A 19,034-nucleotide genomic window follows, 5' to 3' on the forward strand; every position below is an offset into this window, starting at 1 on the left:
GTTTTACTGTTAAACTACATATTTATATATATAAAAACCTGAAACGAAGGGTTTGAGTTTGCGCAAAATTGCGACTGCATATCTGGAAATTGGACATGGAAAACTACTACGGACATGGCTCCATTGTTATAAAATTTTGCTCTAAAATACCCAGTCAGCCGTGGAGTAGGCGGTCGCTAATCGTCCATGCAGCCGCCAATTTCGCCATGAACGATCCGCCGCTTTTGTCTTGTGCTTTCTAATTGAAACTATTTTGGGCCCGGGACAATGCGGTATTGTCCGCGTGTCCGCTGATGTTTGCTGCCTTTATTAATTCAGGGTGGGCGTGCCTGCATGTGGGCGGTGCGGTAGGCGGGGCGTCACTCTGGAGTCGCCCAGCGGCGCAGCGCAGAAACGCAATTCCGCGATCGCGAGTTCGCTCAGCTCAGTCGGCTTCACGACGCGACCTTTATCGCTCATCTTCGCGTCTCTCGAAACTTCAGTTTGCTTACGATGCTCCATTAACTTCTGAAAGTTTTTAGATCACAAGGTGAAGTAAAGATTTGACTGTAACAAAAAAGTTTGTGACTTGCGGTGATTGTGTAGGGTGGGCGTTTGCCGAGGTAGGCGCGCCGCGTGTATCTGTCTGACATTGCCCGCACGACCCCCACACACGCGCAAGTAAGTCGAAAACTATTTAGATTTACCATATTAAATTATTACATACAAATATTATCTTTAACGAATCATACAGGTTAAATGTATTGTATAATTAAACACTGTTTTAAACTTTCTACATATTTGTTCAAAATAGTTAGGCTTATTTACTGTGAATTTCTGATATTTCAATTTTATTATTGTAACAAGTATCCTGGTCGTAGGTACCATAAAGTCGTTCGTAATACTTTTATGTTATTCTGATGTCATCAATTAAATCAAATGTTGTAGAAATTGTTATTTATACAATAATTACATATTTAAATGTAAATGCATACATAATATACATAGAAAATACCCAGACAAATATGTAAAAACTATCATATTTATGAATACAAATGTGTGTAAAGGAATCGAACCTGCGACCATCGGATGTAAGGCGGTGTTCTTAACCCCTACACCACCGAGGCTTTCTATGAATATTTTAATAAAAACATTTATAGTAATCGTGACGATATGTTTTATTTGCTAAATTCATGCATTGTTCATTCAAGCAACTAGCTTCACAGTATGTGACTGTTTGTCTAGTTGCAGTTGAATGACTTACAAATGTTAAAAAAAGGTATATTAAACTTGAACCTATCGAGTCCTATATTCCTATTTATAGCAATACTTAGGCAACCATACTGTGTATAGATAAATATTTTTTTATTATTGGATGATAATGGAATGGTACGCTCGCCTGCGCTAAGGATATATGATGGCGGGACACCAGTCAAGGATCATAGAATGAACATGAGGTCAGTTTGTCCCTCGTTGTTATATTACCATGAATTAACCACGGTTGTTTGCAGGGCAACCGCGTGGAGGTCGATCTAACATGGTACACTGCTGCAATGGGTTACTAGTAAACTCCATAGTTATTACTAACAATCCTCATTCCCCCAGTTGAATATTAGAAATAAATTTGGAATAGCCGTTTGATTTCTAGACCGTTTCAGTTGTAGGGTGCGATTAGGCAATGAAATTAAGGAGAAGAAGCATCACATCTTAGGCCTTTACAATAGCAAAGGATGAGTGTCATCACGGATATAATATGATAGCATAAAGTGTATAGTGCTGTGTGTATACAGGCGACGGTTACCACTTACCATCAGTTGATCCGTCAGCTTGTTTGCGTAAAAAAGTAAATAGCATAAAATTCTTGATTTGGGTACAAAACTTCCTTTAACAATAGCAATGCATCAGCAAATTGTGGACACCAAGGGTCATTGTGATGTCTATTGGTGTCTGTCTCCTATCGACATTATTAATTATAATAACTTAAGGATAAACGCTATGTTAGAATAACAGAGGTAAATTTGCTGCACTTATTGACTCGTAAACCTTTTTAAACATTAATTTTGCTATAATCAGAATTTGTACGAGAGAGAGAAATTACAATATTTTGATATTTTACTAAGTTTATTCGGTTAGTATTATTTCGTTTTATCTGGTGGGATGGCAGATACAAATCAGTAAATTACTCAGCATTCATATATACGCAAATACTCAGTGCAAGAGAAGGCAATATATCTCCGCGTGGTGACTGAATAAAAATTCACACATGTCGCCACTTTTTTCAATTCCAAGTCGTAAGAATCGATTTAAGCGACAAAGAATATTTCACAAGTTTCGGACTAATAACTTGGAATAAGAATCAATAAACCTATGGGAAAACAATGTATACCAAGCCTCCTGGCCTTTACCTGTACCTGCTTGGATTTCTTCACGCAAGAGACATGATCTTAGATAGGATCATTTCTCTTGTGTGGAGAAATCCACTCTGCTCTATAATAGGACATTACCAAGTGTCAAAAATATAAAACATTCTGTACCAATGCAGTTAGCAACCTAGGCTCGCGTAGGAATGCTAAGCACTTAATTTACCAGTGGCCAGTAGTAATTAGAATAGGTCTAACTTCTTAGCACTGGAATGGTAAGGAATGGCTGTATATGTATCGGGGGCGTTACATGGTAACGTGAAGTCCGCAGTGCTGGTTATGTATAGTATAAAGGCGACGGTTTCTACATATCATCCGGCCCCAACTTGTTTTTAATTCCAATTACATAAGAGAATAATGAGTATGAGAACGATTGCATATTTTATTTATTTTTGTTTTTTAACTTAATCCACTCGTGTGCTGCTTAATTTATTTTTAGTAATTATCTCTCTTTCTTTTATGAGGTTGTCTAGAAGAGATTAGCGTTAGGGATAAGACCGCCCTCGGTACCTGCTTCTTTATTTAATATATTGCTATATTTGTTAATGTATCTACTTTTAAAGTCGATGCCATAAAGCATTATGAATAAATAAATTGTCGCTTTGGTATAAAATATCACTAATTAACATAAAAGATATATACCTATCTATATAGAAAACAATTAAGTATAAAATTCTCAGTATCGCTAATTATGTAACTATTTCAAATTGTTTCCCTGTGCTATTCCCGGTATTATAGCTCTAATCTTTGTTGTAGCTAATTAATATTTTACTGCGTAAATAAAATTCGCTTTTATTATTAACCTGCGCCTTTGTCTGCTATTTGAGAAAAATATTGCTCATGTCCATTCTTGTGATACTAACTTAATGTTAATTAAGATCCGTTTACACGCACTTGATTTCGCATTTATAACGTAGGTATGAATACCGTGAAATATTAAACATAGCGTAGATTGGTATATGTGTATGTACATAATATTGTTAATTGATGCTTAAAAGAAAACTTTTAAGCATCAATTAACAATATTATGTAATATTGCTAAAAAGCAAGATGTATGAAAGAAAGACATCTTCTACAATTTTCAAATAACTTTGTACAATGTCATCTGCTTCGTTACCTCTAACTCGCCTAATTCTGCCGCTAAGCTGTGCTTCAGTTTAATGACTTAGATATAATAATAATATCTTAGGACAATTCACATAGTGCCATCTAGTCTTAAGTTAAGCAGAACGTGTGTTATGGGTATTAAATACCTTATGTAAATACTTTGAAACATTTTTTGTAACACATACATAATATATATTTATAGAAAATCGAGACCGGACTGATATAATGAATCATACTCGTGGATACAAATGTGCGAGAAATTTCGATCAGAAGTAAGGTGGTGTGCTAATCCGCTAGAACATCGAGACCTTCCAATAATATATCGATATATCAGTGATATAGTAAGTAGGGGCACGCAGATATATGTGGAAATTAAAAATATATGCAGCGATAGAAATTACAAAATACCCCAATTTTACCCGCAAAACTATCATCTGCGTGGAATACAGGTTGGACACTCTAGTAAAGATAGTTGAATAAATTACTGATATCTATCGATATTGATAGCTAATAACTACTATATAATATATAACAAGTTATTCTTCAGTAATTGTAACTTTAAAATACCCGTGACATTGCTCATGTACAGGTATAAGTGATGGTTATTATCTTCCACAACGTGGTAATTAGTTCGTTCATCCAAGATAAAAGAAATAAAAAGTTTATTTTAAAACAGCTACTCAAACATTTTAAGAAATTTCGAAATCAAAGACGTGTTAATTCTTTGATACATTTAATTGGAGTAGTCGGGCCTACCTTAATGTTTGATGAAAATAGCATGTCAGCAATCTAATTTAAGGCCTTGTAACTCGTTTCATCTATCGATGTGATATAATAAATTGGGACATGCCGACGAAATAAATATAAAAATTTCGACAAATTAAATAAAAAGTGGCGAATCAGTTTAATGATAATACATTTACACTGGCACCATAAAATTGTTGACAGAAAATAGGTGTTAATGACTATATTTTCTTGGCTTTTAGTTTAGAAATCTTATTTCCTTGTACTATAATTCTGTGTTCAGATCCGAAAAAACGTTATAGTAGTGTAGTGTTATTTGAATTTTCGTTTTATATGAAGCTAAATAAAATTACCAGTTTTATTGTCAGATTCTGACTTGCTGGCACCTTTTCAAAAAATATTTGAACCTGATGTTCATGTTTATAAGCTTTGGTTTCAGAAACGTAGCGTTAGTTAACTCTGTCAGTCGAGAGGGAGAAAAAAACAAAATTGTCATAGATGAATGGACGGATGGACAAAATCCTGTTTTTTATTGTTTACGAGCCTAACAGTCAATTAAGTATATGTATTTATTACCAATTTTAAAAAGGTGCAGATTCTACAAGCGGCTATATTTTAAAAATCGCTGACAATAATTATTATTCACCATCCCATATCAGCCAATAAAAACTGTCTATTCGATTGAACAAATCTGTTACGTTTCGAATAAGAAATTTAGTTTTTTTCTGTCTTCGTATAAAAAATCCCGCCCGCCCAAACCGTGTAGTTGTATCCCCGCGCGCACTCCCTCACCCCCTCGCATACCATTCAGACCCCGAACAACTCGAATCATCGCTGACAATGTGGATTCCGTTTTATTAGCCCGCGATCTTTTTATGTCAATTGCTGGATCGTTTTTCCATTTCGATTGGGACAGGGAATTGAGACGCATTGTCGTGAGGTACTGTCGTTGCCACAGTACTTGTAGCGTTAGCATTTTGAGTGAATAATGTAGGTAGAATATTTAAATTACCATTTGTTTTTTAATTTAGAGTTGCGTTTATGAATACAATATTTATATACCACATAGTTTTAATTTATTAAATTATTTATTTTATTAAGTTAGATTTATATTTGAAAATATTAGAGAACAATACCTATGTATATATTATATTAAGTAGACACAATGGTTAACTAAATGAAATTACATATCTTTAACCGATTTCAAATAGAAGTATAATTGGTTAAAGTTTACATAACGTATTAGATACATTATATACGTTTGGTGTACCTATTGGAGATACAGCATTAATGTCTTTTAGCTTAGTAAGCTAACTTTGTAAATTACTATTAAATATTTAATAATATAATACATAGTATAATTCTGCATTGCAATGTTGCACGAGAATATTTCTACATTTTTTATTCGTAATTTATTTATTATATTACTATTTCTCCATAGTGGCTACAGCTTTATATACTTCCTATGTTGAGATAAAGTGCGATGTTGTTATAGGATGATGTTATAATGTAAAGAATTAAAAGACTATATGGCACAACTAGTACAAATTTGTAATAAATAAAAAACAAATTCTAAGATCCACTCAAAAGCCTTTCGAAGTCAAATTACAAAAATGATTGTTGTATTAATACAGTATTATATAGGTATTCGATATGTCGTGTACGTATTTATATTTAGTTATTACTAGTGGTCGCCCAATGGTCGTAATTCGACCATAATTAATTTAACATCAATTTAATCAAGACTATTGACAAATAATATTAAAGACAAACAATATTAATTTATTCTCAATTTGACCACGAACTTTAACAATAAACGAAAGAGTATAAATGCGTGTATGTATGATAGTGTGTGTGATGTTTTTATTGCTTAAATGTAATTTTATGCATAATTTTAAAAAATAGTAGCATCCTGCACTCCTTCACTATATCTTACTAATATTATAAACGCAAAAGTTTGTGACTATGGATGGATGTATATTTCTATTTCACGCAAAAACTACTGAATGGATTTTGATGAAACTTTACAATAACATAGCTTTTAGAGCGGAATAGCACATAGATACAACATAAAAAGATATTATGTAAATTGGGCGAAATATAATGATAAATGTAAAGTGTTAAGCAGACGAAGTTGCGGGGGTCAGCTAGTATACTATCAGTGTGCGAAATGTCATAGTCTTCCATCCGCGCAATTTTCGTGAAAAGGGGTACAAAGTTCTGTTTCACATATTAATATATAGATTCTTAAGTGCATATACACGTAGAACGTAACGTGTGAACGTAAATTGTCGTGTGCAAATAAAATGACAACAGCGGTGCAGCCGATACCGCGCGTAATGAGGCTGCCGGTAACTGGCGGCCGCGACTCTGTAACGAGCCGCCCTCGTTACGCGCTCGTTACGTGCTCGTTACGTGCTCGTTTCGGATTAGGACGGCGCGACGTAGCCACGCTTATGGCATTATTCGTGAGGCAGTTTAGATTCACACCCATTATAATCATTAGTGAAGCATTAATTACTACTGAAACACTAATAATTATAAATTGGTTGTTTTACTGTTTGGATGGAGTCTATGCATCCTACCCTAAAAAATATTTTTATACCTATTTTATTTTTATTTGGTGTCAAAACAATTTCGATTTTGGGACTTAAATTACCAAATATCCTAATTAGACCACAGCTGTTCCATAAAACAAAATCTTGTAAATATTTTCGAACAATGCTTACATTTCATTTAGTTGAACTTATCCTGTAATCTCCCCAAAAAAAAAACATTAACTACAAACACACACTACACTAATAAATTTCAATTTTTGCCACGTTTTAAGTACAAGAATCATTATTTTATTGTTAAAAAGATTATTTATAGTATAGGAAATTTCTTAAACTACCACATCATTTGAGGAAAATTTAATAGACAATTATAACGAATTGTTAACTCTTCAAAAAAAATGAAAAAGTATATACTTTTTTTTTTAATCTCCGTATTAAAAAAAAAAGCACTAATATGATTTTAGAATGGGTGTTATTACTCAAAAAACGATTGAAACGGTTGTTGTTTGTTGTCGTGAACATCCTACTTTACAAATAGTAATCATATTTTAAATTTAATCTTATTAGTGCAGAGTTAGATAACATATGTACAACAATGCATTGCCTGCAACGCACGGCGTTATGGCGGCCGTACAGAGGCACACGACGCGTTATCATATTGTAATCACTGCGATTCCACTAAATTTGGACATAAAATTAAGCTTATGGCACAAACCTGTCCGCCATAACGAGTTTGGGCCCGTTTTAGTGCATATTAATACAGAATGTTGATTTTACTAACTGAATTATACAATTAAATCGCACATCAATTAGTTACTATTACATTTAAATTATTATAATAAGAAGTACTTGTTAATTTACATTTTCAATAAATAAATATAGAACTAAATATAAGTACTAAGTAAACAAATTTTATATACTTTTATTAGATAAAATTTAAAGACAGTAATTATTGGGAGTTATGTATATACTAATATTATAAATATAAAAGTGGGTGTCAGTGTGCCTGATTGTATATGTATATATATTTTTACGAAATGAAGTTTGACGTGTAGATTGATCGAAGATTGTGTCATGACAATGGATATCGTTGTTACTGGTAATGAATAAATTAAAGCTGTATTAGAATCTTTGCCATAGGAAACTGATTTATACACCAAATAAAATAACGACATACAGTTAAATCAAAGATTTCAATTCACTGAAACTAGACTAGAGTACCAGAACATGCCTGACTATTGTTTTCGAGTAACAAGCAGGCACGAAAGGATTCAGGCCGAGTTACAAACAGATGAGGTTTAAAAAGCAGTTCACAGATCCCGCAAATGATGCTAAATGATAGTCGCAGACGAGCGTCGACGCCGCGCGGGCTCAAACGGCGCTTTATGAATATACAGATCAGTTACAGGTGGGTGGGATGTGTCGTGCGGACACCTCGTTAACTGCAACCTACTTTTGGGGTGTGCAGAACGGCGTTTCGATCGCGACGTCTAAAACGTTCCTTTTCACCATTACCTATAATCTAATTATACATGTTTTTATAACTTTATACATAGGTACATCGTTTTAAATGTTTCTTGTAGAAATGATCTACCCTTATAGCGTCGTGGGGTATAAGAAATTCTGCTGTTATTCGATTTCGGAGGTTCCCATGAATCAAAAATGCATATTTACATATCAAATATTCCATTGATTCCGGTCCGATATTTTCTTTTTTAGGAAGTGTCTGTAAAAGCTCTTTAACAAAAATTGTTTCTTGAAGTCCCATAACAATTGATTAACCATGTAAACTATGAAGAGAAATATATTGTTAGTAATAGTCTAGTGATCCCATTCCTATTAATCTACCATGTAAGTTGACATCCACGTGGTCCTCCTATATATCGTGGGTAAATCTTCATAAAATGTCATGATGAGCTGACTGACATGATCTCAAGTTAATTTTATCATCTTCCACCTGTTCTCCATCAGCGTCAATCGTTAACGCAGAGGGGTAGACCATTCCATATTCCTTTAACTTCCATTTAAAAAAACGCTAGTCTGTATTGGCAGCAGGCTCGATTGGTTTAGTTAGCAGTGAGCGTCGCGCCTCATTTGCTTGCTGCACCGCCACCGCCACCGCCCGCCGCGACTTTGTTAGCACTCTTTTCATTCCAACACCGATTCTAACTATCTTTTTGATCGCACTACTAACTGTGTATAGTGAGGAATTAATATGGTTTGTTTACGATACGATTCGATTGTTTTGAAATTATTGAATGTATTCTATTGTGAAATTAAGAACTACGTATAGTATTTTCTTTTTTACTTTAATACAGTAATTTATAAATTTATTTGTGCTTCATCGCTAGACCCAAATTAAGAAATTTAATTTTAATTACAGACTTAAGAATACGTTGTTAAAATACGTAATTAAATATATTACAGTTGTACATACTAAATCTTGTGTAGTGAGTGACTGTGTAGAGACCAATAAATACAATGTATTTGTCTTCAATGCATTATTTTTAATACTACAATATCTAAATAGTCAATAAGAGTACAAAAATTGGAATCTTAAATAAACGAATACAGGATAAAACAAAGAGTAAAAGATATCAAAAGATCTCTCTATCTTAAACATAAATCAAAAGTAAGATAATGATGTGTTGTAGTAATTATAAATAATTAAAGTATGAACATAATTTGTATGTTTAGAGAGTAAAGATTGTGTGTTTAAAGAGGTCGGCTGAGTGCGCGTCATCCAACCTACCAACAACCAACAGGTTGGCGTGGACTTTTAATGATGCCTTAATGATTGAGCCTGGAGCTATAATGCATTTCTATCATAACTTCATGAATATACCACCTAGAGTGAATACTGCATTTGAAAATTAAAAGAGTTCTTTATAATTAAACTAAATATATAAATTATACCGAAAAAAATACAACTTTATTTAAACCGTGAAAGTTTTTTTTATTTAATTAACTGGAACAGCAAACCAGTTGATAGATACACTGAAAGTAATGTAAGTACAATGAATATAAAGTAGCAAACTTTGCCTATAGCGGTGGTATATATATAAACACTACAAACACTACGACTATAACGTTATTGTATATCGTCCACGGTTACCCCCTATGCCTTACAAATTCTCAGAATTTACAAATTACAAGGCGCGGAGGTATGATACCTTACTAAGGTATCATGCCGTACCTTGTAATTTCATTGCCATATCTCAAACCGAAACAAAGGAAGCTGCTTGGCTGTCTTGTTGTCTATCAGAATCAAATTAATGTAGTGTTTAATATGTTTATATTTTTCTTAACACATTAGCCATGTTATTACACATTATATGAAAAGTAACTGCGAGGATATTCATTTCTTCATAGGATATTCGGATTTATCTTTATATGATTTTTACATTGAACCTTATAATAATTTTAAACCAATACAATTAACTTGACTAGATGGCATGGCGCCATCTAGTCTCAAACTAAGGAGTGCTTTTATTATGGGTACTAGACTAGGTGGAAGGGAGAGAAATAAATTTAAGAGAAAATAATTGATTTTTAATACATGAATAGACAAATAATAATAGGCTTTATTGTTAATGATTGATTTATCTGAATGTAAAAATATAATAAGTAAAAAACTATACAATCATGGAGTAAAAGACTATATTTTATTTTACAATTACATATATATTTTTTGTAAATTAAATATAGTCTTTTAATTACAATCCTTACAACAATAATACCAATGCAAAGTCAGACAGGTCATTAGTGTAAACTATAATATGATGATATTAATATCCATTTATTTTGCCTCATTATACGATCTTTAAAATAGCAAAATGCCAAGTTTATCACCTCAGTACAGGAATTAAAGTGCAGATTCGTATAACTCTATATTATGGCGATATAAGAGCGACAAGAGGGGTCACACCTCAAGAGATTGTCGTTAAGCGGGTTTAATGATTCCGTAATGATTGCGCCGCGGGTCGCCTCGCCATCGTACGTCTCCTAAGCACTTACCTATTCCATATTTTAAGAAATATACCTTTTTATTACATTATATTTAGTACTTTTTGAAGGTTTGAAGTTAAAACTATTATGGCTGTGCGAATGGACGTAAAAGCAGACACGCTCTACACTAGGAATAAGTGAATGAATTTTAAACTAACAGCTTATGTAGCGAAAGACTAATGCTTACAAGGAATCTTTGAAATTTTCCTTTCCTTTCACTTATATTATATTGATTCCGATATCCTGAAAGATGAAAAGACGTGGTTAGACATTATATTCTATATCCGTCGCCAGTTCACCACACAGAATATTGAATACGTGTTTATACAACGATTTTATTTATTCAGCAATATGAATGGTATTTGTTACATTTGTTAATAGTAACAACGTTTAAGACTTTTACGCGATATTATGTAATTTATCACCATGAAGTAGATACCCATTTCTACATCGGAAATGGCTATTTGTACTCTTTGTCTTGGCATATTAAAGTCCTAGGGATATTCTCCGAAGCAATAAATAAGAGTATCTTATTTTATTTGTAGGCATTGTATTACATCAAGCAATAATAGCCCACGAACAAGCGATGTACCGGAGAGAATTTAACAACATCACGCCGGTGCAGCATTCGGGCAATAACTCCGCGCAAATAAAATTTTAACCTCTGCTTAATATCTGGCGGAACATTTCGACGGAGTGAACCAGCTAAATTGACAGACAGTAAAATATTTTATTCGTGCAATAATTTCATTTGTAAGAAAAACAAGGCAGGAGCGCGGCGTTGCGGGCTGGCGCGGTGCGGCCGTCGCGGCGCTCCGCAAACATCTTCCACATGAATTAACCTATTAAACACCGAATTTGGGAAATAAACTTCACTCGACGTACTCGTAAAATTGTAATATATTTTAGAGTCTGTAGTAGCTATTGTATTTTATATCTAGGCTATCAATACATAGACGTCTAATGGCTTTATTTGGGAGGTAAGCCTTTAATTATCTTCGCTTTTAATGATTAATTGTGCTAATAACTTATTTAATTTTTTTCTAAATTTTTCTGAAATTTTTTTTCTACATAAGAAATGAAACATTGAACATCTGTAAGTACAACCGAGTCCGCCGCCAATTTAGAATTTTTGTTTATCTTTCTCTGAATAATCCAACTCACCGAGAATCAATTTACTAACGAAACAAATCATGTGATGTACAATAAACTAGTACGTAAGAATGTCTAATTCTATATTGATGATAAACATACTTAACAAACTTTATTAATTTGACAGATAGCCGTTGGTTTGTTTCTGTGATTTATTCCACTCAACAAGGTCAAAGAGTGTTTGGCTGATAAAATTTGGATGTGTACGAGACACATCCAAATTTTATCAGGGCCAAGTTGATGCAACTGAGCGTTTAGTTCTCATAGACGGACTGCCACGACCCCGTTCCCTTTGTTTTCTAGCGCGATGTCATTAGTGGAAAGCCCTCGATATTTTCACAAGGATCGATTATTTTTAATGGCCCGCCGGCGACACAGGCACGCCGCACGTTCAGCCATAACGCGTCTACCATATTATTGTAACCTGATATATTATGTTGTTGAAACAATAATATGCATTCTTAATAACGAGGTTAATGAATTCCTTTTTCTAAATAATTATTGTTTAACATCGAACATCGTAAGCCAAAGTTCTGCAACCTAAGACCTTATCAAAGATTTTTTTATATTACCCCGAAAGCATGAGTTTTAGAAAGTATAAAGTTTCATATACATTAAGTTTGATTTCAAGTTATCGTATTGAAATAATATACTAAAATAATAATAGTATTTTATTTTTGTTGAGAACATCGTGACTTATATAGTGTTTTACTAGACTACTCTCAATCCTGCCCAACGCGAATAAACTTTGTGTTAATTTTACAAACTTGCTATATGTTGATGGAACTGATGGAAACATCGACAAGAGACCAAAAATGTCAAGATATGATGGTAGACTCGCTCCTGAGCTCTACATCCAATGAAATGTGTGCATGTTCCGTTTATACCTCAAAAATTTACAATGCTTGTGACTACTCCGGATAACAGTCGTAACGGTTATATCGGTATATTTTGTTTAGATATATATTGTTGAACCACATTCCTATATAACTGTAGTAGATTACAGATAGCAAACCATTGGACCTTTATCGTCTTCAAAAAATACTAAATGCATAACAAGATATATATATATGAAGTATCCTTATTTCATATCGTCATCATTACATAGTATAAAATAAAGTCGCCGTCGCTGTCTGTCTCTATGTATGCTTAAATCTTTAAAACTACGCAACGGATTATGAAGTGATTTTTTTTTAATAGATAGTGTGATTCTAGAGGAAGTTTTATATATATAATACATGTACACCCGGGCGAGTAGCTAATAAAAAATATAAAAGATTTTTAAAGTTCAATAAATAGTTTAGATATTACTCTAGAAGTATACACAAAGTCATATAATTCCTATTTATAATATTAGTACGAATTAAAACAATATGTACCGAAAGCATTATTAGTGTCAATATGTACTCATATTTATCATAGTAGACGTCGTCTTTATTGACTTACGTGCAAATAAAAGAGCTACAAGAGTTTGAAAGAACGATTTGTTTGCAGAGAACTTTAATAAGCTTTTAAGATACAACTTATAAAATTTCTATTAAAACTTTCCTCAAAGCTGAGCTACGCTTTATAATGATCTTGTAATTTTATAAGATTTTTGATTTAAGAACAAAAATATGTAGCGAAATATTCTTTCATTAAGATTAAATTATATATGTCGATAAATATGGTACCTGGACGTTTTTCGTTCGGCACCTTATTTGAATATCAAGTTTTTTGAGAGAGAAATATTGTCGAAGTAACATTAAAACCGATACATGAACTCATCTTTTTTAAACGGTTACTATCTTGATGGGATGATTATTTGCATTATTAGTATATCTTTTTATCACAAACTCTCATTTCTGTGTGTCCAATATGCTGTTCGTTTGAATAGATCGTCAAAAAATGAAGTTATGATACGAATATAGTTGCAATGAAGCTGTAATTGGTGCATTGTATGTGGCCGCGGGCAGGCATCGTTACTCGTTAGCTGTTTCTTTCGTGAAGGCGGTTTTATCCGAGCGGGCGGTGCTCGCTAATTAACTATGAAATTAATTGACGCAGCAAAGTTTCCGAATGAAACTTGAATTAATTGGCACGTCCGACTTCAGCCTAATTAGGAGCCCGAGGCTTTTCAGTATCGCTCGTTGAAGCCGTGAAAAACACACAAAAGTGTTGTGCGCGAATAAATAGTTCGCGCGGGATATTTCATTTGGATCAGAATAGAGTTGGCTAATTGCGTATGCATGCGGAAATAATTGAAGGAAAACTTTATTCTGCTACAAATACTACGCCTTGATTTTTGTTTTAGTTATGTCTACCTGTATCCTGTGGCACTGTCCGCGAGGAATTTGTATAGATGACCAATTTTCGGAATCGGTGTAGTATTTTTTATTTTGTCCAATATAAAAAAAGTATAAAAAGTTTTATTTTTTTATAATATTAACACAGATTTTATATTATATAGGCCCCAAATAATAAGTTAATAACTACTACTAATGATCAGAGATAGTTACCGTATTTATTAAAATAAACTTCTATTGATATTAAAACATTATTGGCTTCACAGAAGAAGGAAATTATACTAAATACACATTTTTTATAACCACTTACCCAAACTGTAATCTTCTACTTTCTTCTATGAAAAAGAGATGATCATTGTTTTCTATGGCAATAAAGTCTTAAATGGTATCATCTATTCATTCTCTTTATCGGTATAACTACTCGCCTAATACCGTGCTGTTTTGTAATGTTACTGCATACTAGTAGGTGGATCGTCAGATTATTTGCCATACCAATAACAAAAAAAAACTGAAACTGCATGATATTATAGGTTTTTTATGTGCAAAATCATTACTTTATAAAAAAATTAAATCAAACAAAATTCTATATATATTTTATGCACAAAAAATATACATATTTATATGTAGACACCTCATTACGGTATGTTGGTACAGATATGGAACATATACGATGTATGGGGCAATAAAATTATGAGAATATTTAATAAATATTAATTCGTTAAAATGTGTATAACCTATTAAGTTTATTTTTTACGTAATAATTACAATTATATACTATAGTTATTATGTGTATGGATATTTTTAGAATCTTAATTTTAGGTCAGCCTAATGTATGAATTAAAAAGATCACATAATTTTAATAAGTTTTTTAAGTAAAATTTATTATCCTAGCATACCAATATTATAAACACGATTTTTTTTAATAATGGGTATTTGTTTTTCTTTCCTATTTTGGGGATTTGAATAAGATATGGTACACAGACAGAATGTATTCTAGATTAACAAATAGTATATTTATTACCCGGATTCACACGACTAACAATGAGAAGAAATCTAGTCTCTACTTCATGTTTCAATAATTAAAACATATATTTCTGGTCTTGCCGTAAATCGCTGTCTCTTATTGCCTGCACTCGCGGCTGTAGTCGCAGTCAAAAGGTTGTCCTCGGGCGAAGCACCTCCATAATTAACATACATTATGAATTATCGAAAATGACCGACTCCAATACCCCTAATTACACGTTACCATGCGCCGCGTAGTAACCCCACACGTAATGAATAGCTTTGTATTTTATTAATACGTGTTTCCAACCATTATTAGATATCTTTGTTGGGATAAATCATGCATTACCGACCCTATTATCTCTTAATTGGGTATATTTGGTCTGTTTTGTTTTATTTCATATGAATTTACGACAATCGTAATTTACTTTTCCATGGAAAGTAAATTGTCTTATTTATATTACTAATATTCAATTTGTTGATTAATTTCTTCTTGTATTTATATACAGAAAGAATTGGAATAATTGAATACTATTTTGTTAGAATTTATTTCCATGTGTAGGTCAATGTAAAACCAAGAAATGCTACCATGGATAGGTACTAAATAGCGAAAAGAAATACTTAAATACAAAATAACATAACTATACTTACTAATATATTGTATATTAGTAAGCGTAAGTAGTCAATGTTATTTTTTTATTATAAAATTTGCATACATATAACGACAGGACTGTTATCCCAGACGGGGTAGACAGAGCTATTAACTGTCAATATTGTGGTAAACGTAACACTGGATATGTCCACATTTCGCTGAGTGTATTTAAATCCAACATGGCAGTAAGTGTACCTACAGCCATTTCTCGGGTAAATGTGTGTGGTATGATATCGATGGTTTTTGGAGAGAGAAAATCATTCAGAGGATCAAGGAGAGTCATTCAGATTATATCAGTTTTTTAGGTGTCAGCCTGATATGAACTTACGATCACTTGTGTGCAATTCTGGATAGTAAACTGCTACGCTATAATGTTCTCAGTCGTTATTAATTTAATCCCTATTTAATATTCTTTACACTTTGCACGCTTACTCTTCGCAATATATTTGAGCTCGCAAAAATATTATTCACAGTGAATAATTTAAAAAATAAAGTATGTTTATATAAAATATTGATAGGTATTTCCCGATCGTTCCGTTTACAATATTTATTCTGCAACGAGCTCGGAATCAGGGTGGAATAAGCCTATTCGGGATGGTTCTAGACGGTCGCACAAACTGAATCGAAACCGACACAGACGTATGTAGCACAGATTCGACGAATTTGTTGTTAAGGTGTGTATTCAATTGCTTTACAAAAAAATATTATTGAAATAATAATATTATTATTTCAATAATATTTTTTGTAAAGCATATTGTTCATAATAATATTATTGATTGAAATCTAAACTAATACATATTATAAAGAGCATAGATGTGTCTTTATTCGTAATTAAAAATCTCTTTTCTTTTTATATTGAGTAACATAAGCTGAATTGAAGACTTATTATACAATATTACTTATTATGTAATATTGCCTGGTAATTCAATTAAATAAATAATCAATTCCTTATTCAGTACATCAAGCGATTCTATTCGGCAATTCAAGAGTATAATACAAGTTTGGTTTGGACTGAAATCCATATATTCCAATATTGGCAAAATATCTTTAGTAAGGATATCGTATACATATATTTTTACATTTTGCTTCAACTATCTTCTTTTTTACGATTGGTTATCTGTCGGTTGGTTCACTATATATTTCATTTTCTGTCAGTGTGTGTGTACATGTACACAGGTAGAAAGAGGAAAGAAAGAAAGGTAGAAAATGTCGTGTACAGAAGTGTCGTTTACATATTTTATGATATTTTGTTTTTCTCATACATTATATTTGCACAGCCAACATCTTTTCTCTGCACAACGTATGGCAGCAAATGTCGTTTATGGTGTTTAGTCCGCCATATGTACTATTGTATTACATGCATTAAAGTTATATAAATAAATAAAAATATATTATAGAAACCAAAATGTATATGGTACTTATTGAACAAGTCACAGACTCATTGATATCATGTTTATATGAAAGTATTTGTATACTTCACACGTCGTGTAAGTACATGAGACTCGGACACTTGTTCCATTAGAACATGGGTATTTTTTCTGGCATGTTACTCAGCCGCTGACATGATTGCGTGAAGTGATAACAATACGACAGCAATACCTGACGAATTTATTTATTGATAGACGTAACTTTATACTTGTAAGTAACATGTTCAACATAGCGTTGACATATGGCAAGTTTAAACTTAAAAAAATCAATTTACTAACTTTTACAATGCTTCAAAATTTTAGCTCTCTTTTAAGTAGGTGCAGAACTTCAGAAATGGTCTATGATCGTGGATTATTATATTATATTTAGTACTTATTAATTAAAATTATAGGCACTATCTTTTGGTGAGTGTATTTGTAAAGAGGTCATTGGCACCGTTGTTTTTGTTTTTTAATTAATGTATGTACTTAATACATTATGTAAAATCCCTTTTACATAATGTATTAAGTACCTACATTAGCGTAAAATAATAGGAAATTTTGCTAATTTATTTCAAAAACGATAAAATGAAGTGAGAATTATGGATTCTAGCAGGTATATAATTTTATTGATTTAGGTACTAAGTATTAGGGATTAGGCAAATCAAAACAAAATTGTTAATTGTTGAGTAAGAACCGACATATAAAAGCTTTATTTCTTTATTATTTTTTATGTATGTAAATTACAAATTCTATTCTATTCTTTTCTATTACATTTCCTAGTATCTGGTATACAGGCATCTTTATTTTGATAACGGTGTGAATTTCAACATTCCTTGCGCATATTGTCGGGAAACCATAATCTTTCCATTGTTAGCCAACATTGGTACCTATAATATTTACCCAAACATGGGTATTATATCAGTAGTAATATTCTATATGTAGAATATTTTATAAACACATTTTGTACAATACACATTGTTTTATTAATACGAAAAATAAAATACTGCGTATCTTAGCGTTGCATATCTTTAATATATTTTTTTCAAAAGTAAAAATTACAACTTGGTAAATAAATTAGTATCAGACTTGTCAATTATTTTTACTAATGTTATTATTATTATTAGTAATATAAAAGAAAGATTATATAACTATATGTTCAATACATTAAGTTAAAATGTCTTTATTGTATCGTTCGCATATCTATGTTACACGATATTTTCATCAATAATGTATGTATTTTAATGATTTATTTAAGTAGCTAAATAGATAAGTTTTTCTACTAAAAATACACTGATGTCACACACAGAACCCCAGTGTCTCGTAAAATATCAATTATATTTTATATTTACTTTGACTTCAAAAATGTATAAGTAAGTCATCATAAATAATTACATACATTTTCATGATACTGTGCTATAACTATATCTTCGTAATTTTGCCGACCACAGGTTCTACGTAACGCGCTAACTGTAATAAAAACCATTGATACAGACATAAAAGGCATCAAAATGGCAAATAAGCTGTAATACTAAGTCAACCATGACGAAGAAGGGGAGTTTGTTAAGACCTGTGCACGTGCCAAGTATTTTTTGCATTTATACAAGATGGTTGAAGTGACCGCTAATGACCGGTCCGACGGCTAGGATTGCAGAATCACCTCGTTAGCGAGACGAGAGCCCATTGTCGCGATAAAGAGATCTCGATTCCTACCAAGATAACCC

The 19,034-nt window shown here is 32.3% G+C and overlaps 1 protein-coding gene across 1 annotated transcript in view; it reads left to right on the forward strand.

Moving 5' to 3' along the window:
- Nucleotides 1–443: 443 nt before the first annotated feature.
- The window catches only part of LOC131852652 (LIM domain transcription factor LMO4), a 177,247-nt gene continuing 158,656 nt past the window's right edge, over nt 444–19,034 (forward strand). The window contains exon 1 of the mRNA XM_059203352.1: nt 444–660. The gene's annotated coding sequence lies outside the window, so the exon portion shown is untranslated. The remainder of the gene's footprint in view (nt 661–19,034) is intronic.

This window comes from Achroia grisella, unplaced genomic scaffold (assembly GCF_030625045.1).
Source record: "Achroia grisella isolate CSIRO2021 unplaced genomic scaffold, CSIRO_AGI_Agris_v1 utg856, whole genome shotgun sequence".
NCBI lineage: Eukaryota > Metazoa > Arthropoda > Insecta > Lepidoptera > Pyralidae > Achroia > Achroia grisella.